Raw genomic sequence first — 7,040 nt, 5'->3', positions numbered from 1 at the left:
CCATGAGGTAACAAACGTCAAGCTAGTGACGTTAAAGAAGCACTTCCTGGGAGGCAACCCATATCTTTTTCTTTATTTTTCATTAATCATTGCATATAGTTAGGATCAACTTGTTTATGATTGCCTGAGTAAGTCACAACATGTTTTGCATAGACATATGGGGTTGTTAAAGCTTCTTTGAAGCTGTGGATGAGAAATAACTTAGAATTTTTTTTCACTCATCCACTCACTCAGCGTGTCCTGTGCGCTAAGCGAATCATCATGCATGCGTTGAGCAAGCTATCACTCGAGCTAAGCGCGTCAACCTATACCCATTGGTTGAAAAGGGTCTCGCTAAGTGAAACCGTTGCGCTAAGCCTAAAAACTTCTCTGGAATTTTATCTTTTGGAATTAGGCTAAGCGAGTCATCTCGCTAAGCGCACCAGTGCGCTAAGCGCAATTCCCTCTCTGTCTGGACCCTCATGTTAATTGGGCCCAGCGGGTCATACCCGCTAAGCCCAAATCCTTCTCGGGTTTGGAATTGCACTAAGCGAGACCATCTCGCTAAGCACGCCCCACTACTGCATCTTGAGGCATTTAATTCGCTAAGCTTGATGCAATCCTACCCTCCAAGGGTATTGGATAGAAGACTCCAAGAGGATTGAGCTAGAGCTGCTAAAGAAGGCCTTGGGGTTCTCATGAACCCCAAGGTAGATTTCTGAGCCCATGGGCCATGGTTGGGTCCACTCTTCTTTGTAAATATTAGAATATGTTTTTCCTTCTTTTGGGCCTTGTATTTTGGCCATTCTAGTAGTATAGGATTTTAGCCTTGTATTTCATGGCATTTTGAGTAGTCTTTGTAGTAGGGACTTTTTTTTTTCATGTATTTTGGCATGGGGGTGAGCTTAGCTATTATAGGGGGTGTGTAGCTAAGCTCTAGCTTCTTTAGGAATCTTCCCAAGGAAGCTTCTTAAGGAGGTGAGCTTAGTTATTAGAGGGGTGTGTATAGCTAAGCTCTAGCTTCTCAAGGAAGTTTTCTCAAAGAAGCTTCTCAAGGAAGTTTTCTCAAGAAAGCTTCTCAAGGAAGCTATCTAGTCTATAAATAGAAGCATGTGTAACACTTGTTGTAACTTTGATGAATGAGAGTCTTGTGAGACACAACTCAAAGTTTAACTTCTCTCCCTTTTTTCTTCCTTCAATTTCGTGTTCCCCCCTCTCTCTTTCTCTCCCTTTTTCTTTTCCTCCATTGAAGCATCCTCTCCAAGCTTCTTATCTAAGGCTCATCTTGGTGGTGAAGCTCCTTCTTCCATGGCTTATTCCCTAGTGGATGGAGCCTCCTCTCACCTCTTTTCCTTTGTCTTCCGCTGCATCTCCAAGGTGGAAAATCACCATTAAAGGACCTCATTGAAGCTCAAAGATCCAGCCTCCATAGAAGCCCCACAAGCAAGCTTCCATCAAAGTCGGCATACGTCCCGCTAAGCGTAAGTTGCAGACCAATCAGAGTTGCAAATCTTGCTAAGCGCGTACCTTTTGCGCTAAACCCAAATCCTTCTCCTTCTCTTTCTATTACAAAGGGCCACATGGCCTGGTGCATTTAAAGGTTCCAACTCAAACAGTCATTTGGCCGCACGCCTAGCAACATCTGCATTTGTTTTACTAAACCCACATACTCCAATCAATGCTCCCTAAATGGCATGATTTGGTTCAACTGGTAGCCTTAAGACAAACTCCTCAGCTTCCTTCACCTTTCCTGCTCGGCCCAGAAGATTGATAATACTAACATAATGCTCCAAACCAGGTTGAATAGCATAAGCATTAACCATGGCAAGAAATAACTCCCACCCTTTATCAACAAGACCCGCATGAGCACATACTGTCAAGACACCAAGGAATGTAAGGCCATCTGGGTAAATTCCAAATTCAAGCATAGTTTCATACACTTTTAAAGCTTTGTTGGCCATCCCATGATCTGAAAGGCCCATGATCATGGTGTTCCAAGAAATTTTGTCCCGGTAAGTGATGTTAGAGAATATCCTATATGCATCATCTATCTCCCCGCATTTTGCATAAATTGCAATAAGAGAGTTCTCAAGAATCAAATCATATACATACACTATCTTCAACTGTATACTATTAGTCATTTTATACGATTAACTTTTGTATAGAAAACATTTCCTACACTTCTGAGATTCCCTCTTCTACAACTCCTTCTACCACTACTATTTCATCTTCATCTGCTCCATCTTCATTGACTTCAGCTCCTATTTCAGTTCCAGCTCCTTCAGGATCTTTATCTTTTACTTTAGAAACCTTATTTGCCATGCTATAGAGTCTGCACAGAGGCTAGGTGATCATCATGTAGAGCTTACAGAGCTCAGGCCTACAGTCTGTTATGAGCGTGGATGAGTTCCTGACTCAGGTGGCTTGGTCAGGAGTCTAGCCTTCTCCTTTTGGAGGGGGTGGGACCTCCGCAGCCCAAGAGCCTAAGCCCACAGAGGAGCCTACACTAGTAGCAGAGGACGAGCTGATCCCTCTTGAGTCATTTATTCTAGAGCTAGATGCAGAGATTGCTTAGAAATAGCCAGCATCAGCATCACCAACACCAGTTCCTAAGGATTCCTAGCCATCTGCTCTAGCATTGGAGTCAGAGCAGCTCATTGTTCAAGATCCACTAGCTGCTCCGGTGTTGGATCTGAACGAGCATGCTGAGGATCGCATACAGGAGGATTGAAAAGATTTTTATTTTCTTGTCTTGCATTCTGAACAATTTATTTTTATTAGTTTATTTAGTTTATGATTTATGTTTCAGTTATTTAAATTTTAGTCTTTATGCTTCAGTTATTTAAATTTTAGTCTTTTAAACTTTAGTTGTTTTAGTTGTTTGTACAAAAGCATGTTTGAACAATGAACTGATTGAATATGATATTCAGTGGTTTGATTTCTTATGAAATGAGGTGTTTGTGATTGATTTGAATGAGAATTGTATGAATTGAGTGGATTAGAATGTTAGATTTTGTTTTAATCAAGCTTGCAGCCATTTGAAGAGAAAGAACATGTGATTAGTAGTATGAATAAAAATGTTAGTCAGTTTGTCAGATTGATTGTGAAGGAATGCATTGACCGTATCCCGATGAGAGTGTGATCCTTAAATTTTGAGAGAAATGACTATCATTTAGTTCTGATTTTTGCATGAATCTCTGAAGTATGGACTGAATGCATGAAATTGAGGATGATGAAAGCCATGTTTGATTGTGATAGCCACTTAGCCAAAAAGTTGACCATGTGCTTGAATTAATTATCCGTTGCACCCAGTTTTGAGCTGAATGATTGATTGATTGAACCTTGAATCTATACAATGTTATCTCTTGTTGCCTTGTCTTAGGTTGTAGGAGAGCATCATCCACAGAAAAGCTTGGTTCAAGACAAATTTGTCCCAAATTTGGGGGAGTTATATGTCAAAACAAATTTGTCCCAAATTTGGAGGAGACACTGGGTAAGAAATAAAATGGTCAAAGAAGAGCAGCATATACACATTGTTTCTGTATATATAAAAAAAAAATTGTAAGTACAAATAAAAGTGTTTAAGTGTGTGTGCTGCAAATCAATGAAATGAAGCTAAGTGCTTAAAAAGAGGCAAACATTGGGGTGGGAATGAATGAAAAGTAAAGGTTTATCTATGGATGAATGCTTTCCTAGAATCTAAGCTTTTGAAACCTAGAAAAACCATGATTTGTTGGCAGCCCAACCTCATTACAAGCCTAGAAAGTCCTTCGGATTCATTTTGTGTGTTTATTTTTGTATGGTATGAGATGAAATGCAAAGGTTAGGATTTGTGTTAGTTGTTTATGATGGAATGAGCCTAAACACTTGCGCTTGAGTGAATCAATGACTGTGAGGCTTGGGTCGATGATCCTTCCTTAATTTCTGCCATTCTTACTAGCTTCTTTTAGTTGTGACTCTAATGCATACGTTCCTATCTTTGAAAAGTTGCATGTTTGTGAAGGGCATTTGATTGAAGCATTCCATGATATTCATTTCATATGATTAGATTTTTTTGTGAAACAAACACCATTTTGATTTACCACTATATTTTGGGGGAGTTTGTTAGTCTTCTTATATGACTACATTTTGTATAGAAAACATTTTCTAAAACTTGTATAGTTCCCCAATTTATGGTTATTTTGTAGGAATTTGTATATAAATCTTGTTTTGTTTAAATAATATGTCTTTAGAGTATCTTCCATGTGATTTAATGATAAAAATTGCTTAATTTCAGGTTTAAATGAGGCTAAGTCTTGAAGTGCAAAAGAAGTAGTTGTGCTCAGCGGACCATTTGGGCTCAATGCACATCTGGCGCTAAGTGCAGCTTCAGCGTGATTAGTCTGACAAAGGAATCTGGCAGAGCTCAAGAGTCAAGGCCTCGCGCTAAGCACAAGATTAGCTCTCTAAGCATGATGGTTGTCCTTAGCCATGCTCAACACATGACTGGTGATAAGCTCAAATCCACTTACTCGCGCTAAGCGCGACATCGTGATTTCAGAGCCTATTTAAAGTTTGTTTTGCTCAGAATTAGGGTACGACTTGTACAACACAAAGTACGAAATTGACCCCACAAACTTCCAGAGTGTAGTACTTGGCTCAGAGGCAACAAAGAGGAGCAGTTGTGCAAAGAAGCCTAGGGTTCTACAATTTTAGAGAGATTAGTGAGTGTTAGAGTGATTGTAAGGTGCTTAAAAGAGGAGGAGGGATCCCCTTTCTTGTGTAAGCAACAATTATTTTGTACTCTCTATCTCATTTGTGTTAGGGTTTCTTTGTATGGCTGGCTAAACACCCTAGTTGGGGATTTCTAAGGAACAATTGATGTAATTAGCTTTAATATCTAATTAATTGTGTTTTGTGTGTTCAATGCTTAATTCTTGCATGCTCTTGGTCTGATCACCCATTTGTGTGTATTGTTAGGTGACTTTAGCATTGGGAAATGCACTGTTGCTGTAGAACTTGATAGAAGCAGGGCTAAATAACTACATTACCAGGGATGAATTGTGGGGTTTTGGTTTTCTAAATATGTTGTGATGATAATGTTGTTTAAATTAAGCCTAGTCTTAAATTAGGGATCTGCGGATGAAGCTTAGGTTAAATTAGTCTAAACTTACGAGGGATCGAGGTTTAGTACTTTAGGCTACAACATGGAACACAAGAACATGATTAATTAGAGAAATATTCTCATATGCATCAACTTGTTTGTTAGAAAGACCCAACGCTTTTTACCTATTGCTGTCAACTTTTACTTGCATTTACTGTTTTTACCATAGAATTAGTTTATTTATGTTTTTAACCATCAAAGATAAATGTTTATTCCAACAATGCCTTACTTCTGAATAAAATTATATCTAATAAGCAAGTTCCCTGCGTTCGATACTCGGATCACTCTGTTTTAATTTTAAATACTTGACGATCTGGTGTGCTTGCCGGTATTTCATTTCCCTTGAATATATTTGTTAAAAATTGGAGAAAAAGGAATAATAAGGGAAAGTGAACACATACCATGTAAATGTCACCCCTGGTCAAGATAAGCAACTGAACCCATGGCTCCAAATAGAACAACATATGTAGAACTCATAGGAGAAACACCATGAGCCATCATCTCAACAAACAAGCAGAAGGCTTCAGCAATGAGCTCATTCTGCACATACCCATAAATCATCTCAATCCACGCAATGTAATCCCTATCAGACATGTCATTACACAAATTCCAAGACTTTAGTACTTGGCTAGCACTAAGATAGCCAGCAATCATGCTGGTGGATGCAACCTTGATCCAAACAGGTACCATGTCAAACAACTCTTGAGCGCTTTCCAGCTAACCGGCCTGAACATAACCATTTATCATGGAATTAAAACACTGATCATCACAATCTTTCATATTAGCTTCAAACACATTGTGTGCAGAGTCCATAAGACCAAACCCAGAGTACATCCTAACAAGACCTTTTCGCAACCTACCATCATAATCATCAATCCCCCAGCTGTTAACAATCAGCTGAGCATGTAACTACTTGCCAATGCAAGAAAAACCCAAACCACCACAAGCATAAACAAGAGAAACAAAGGTCTCACCATTGGGCTTTGCATCAGAAACTCTCAACATCTCAAGAAAAAGCAACAATGCCTTTTCATAAAAGCCATTCCAAGCAAAGCCACCAATCATAGCAGTCCAAGAAACAACATTTTTCTCCGGCATGGCCCGAAACAAACAATAAGCCCCCTCCAAATTTCCCTCGCGACAATAACCAGATATCATGCTAGTCCAAGTAACCATATTCCTAAACTCCATCTTCTCAAACAATTTTCTTGCCTCATCCATTCTCCCTTTCTCAACATACCCCGCGATCATAGCATTCCATGAAACCACATTCTTATAAGGAGTCTCCTCAAAAACCATCCTCGCTTCCTCTAAATTCTCATTCCTAACCAACGCCACCACCATCGCGTTCCACGAAACAATATTTCTCTCAGGCAATTCATCAAACACCTTCTTCGCATCTTCGATCCTCTCGGCATCGGAGAAACCATTGAGCATTGCAGTCCAAGACACAACGTTCCTCTCCGGCATGGTGTTGAAGAAGCGGGAAGCCTCGTCAAGCATGCCAGAGCGGAGGTACGCGGACAACATGGCGTTGTAAGTGACGAGGTTTTTGTGGGGCATTATGTTGAAGAGTGTGCGAGCTTCGACCACATTTTTGCTAGTACACTCCACATTTTTTCTAAAATACCAAAAATGTTCTTATGAGTATTTTTAGTTTTGTCGTGCCTTTTTTTTGTATTAAAATTGTACTTTCAAGTACACTCCACATTCTTTTGTACAGTTTGACGGTTTTTCATCGCCGGAGAAGAAGAGATGCGTATTAAAAAAATTCAAAACATACGGCATGTGTTTTGATTTTTTAAAAAAATTATAATTTTTTTATACATTTAATTTATTTATAAAATTTGATAATTAAAAAAATTTGATATTTAACTTAATGTTGTATTTAAATGTTTATTACAGTAATTAATAATTA

At 39.0% G+C, this 7,040-nt stretch overlaps 1 pseudogene; it reads right to left on the bottom strand.

Moving 5' to 3' along the window:
• Positions 1–1,514: 1,514 nt before the first annotated feature.
• Positions 1,515–6,861, bottom strand: LOC114402068 (annotated as a pseudogene).
• Positions 6,862–7,040: the final 179 nt, after the last annotated feature.

Source organism: Glycine soja, chromosome 20, assembly GCF_004193775.1.
Source record: "Glycine soja cultivar W05 chromosome 20, ASM419377v2, whole genome shotgun sequence".
Classification (NCBI taxonomy): domain Eukaryota; kingdom Viridiplantae; phylum Streptophyta; class Magnoliopsida; order Fabales; family Fabaceae; genus Glycine; species Glycine soja.
Note: the sequence above shows the minus strand (reverse complement) of the source record. Positions and strands in the feature narration are given on the sequence as shown.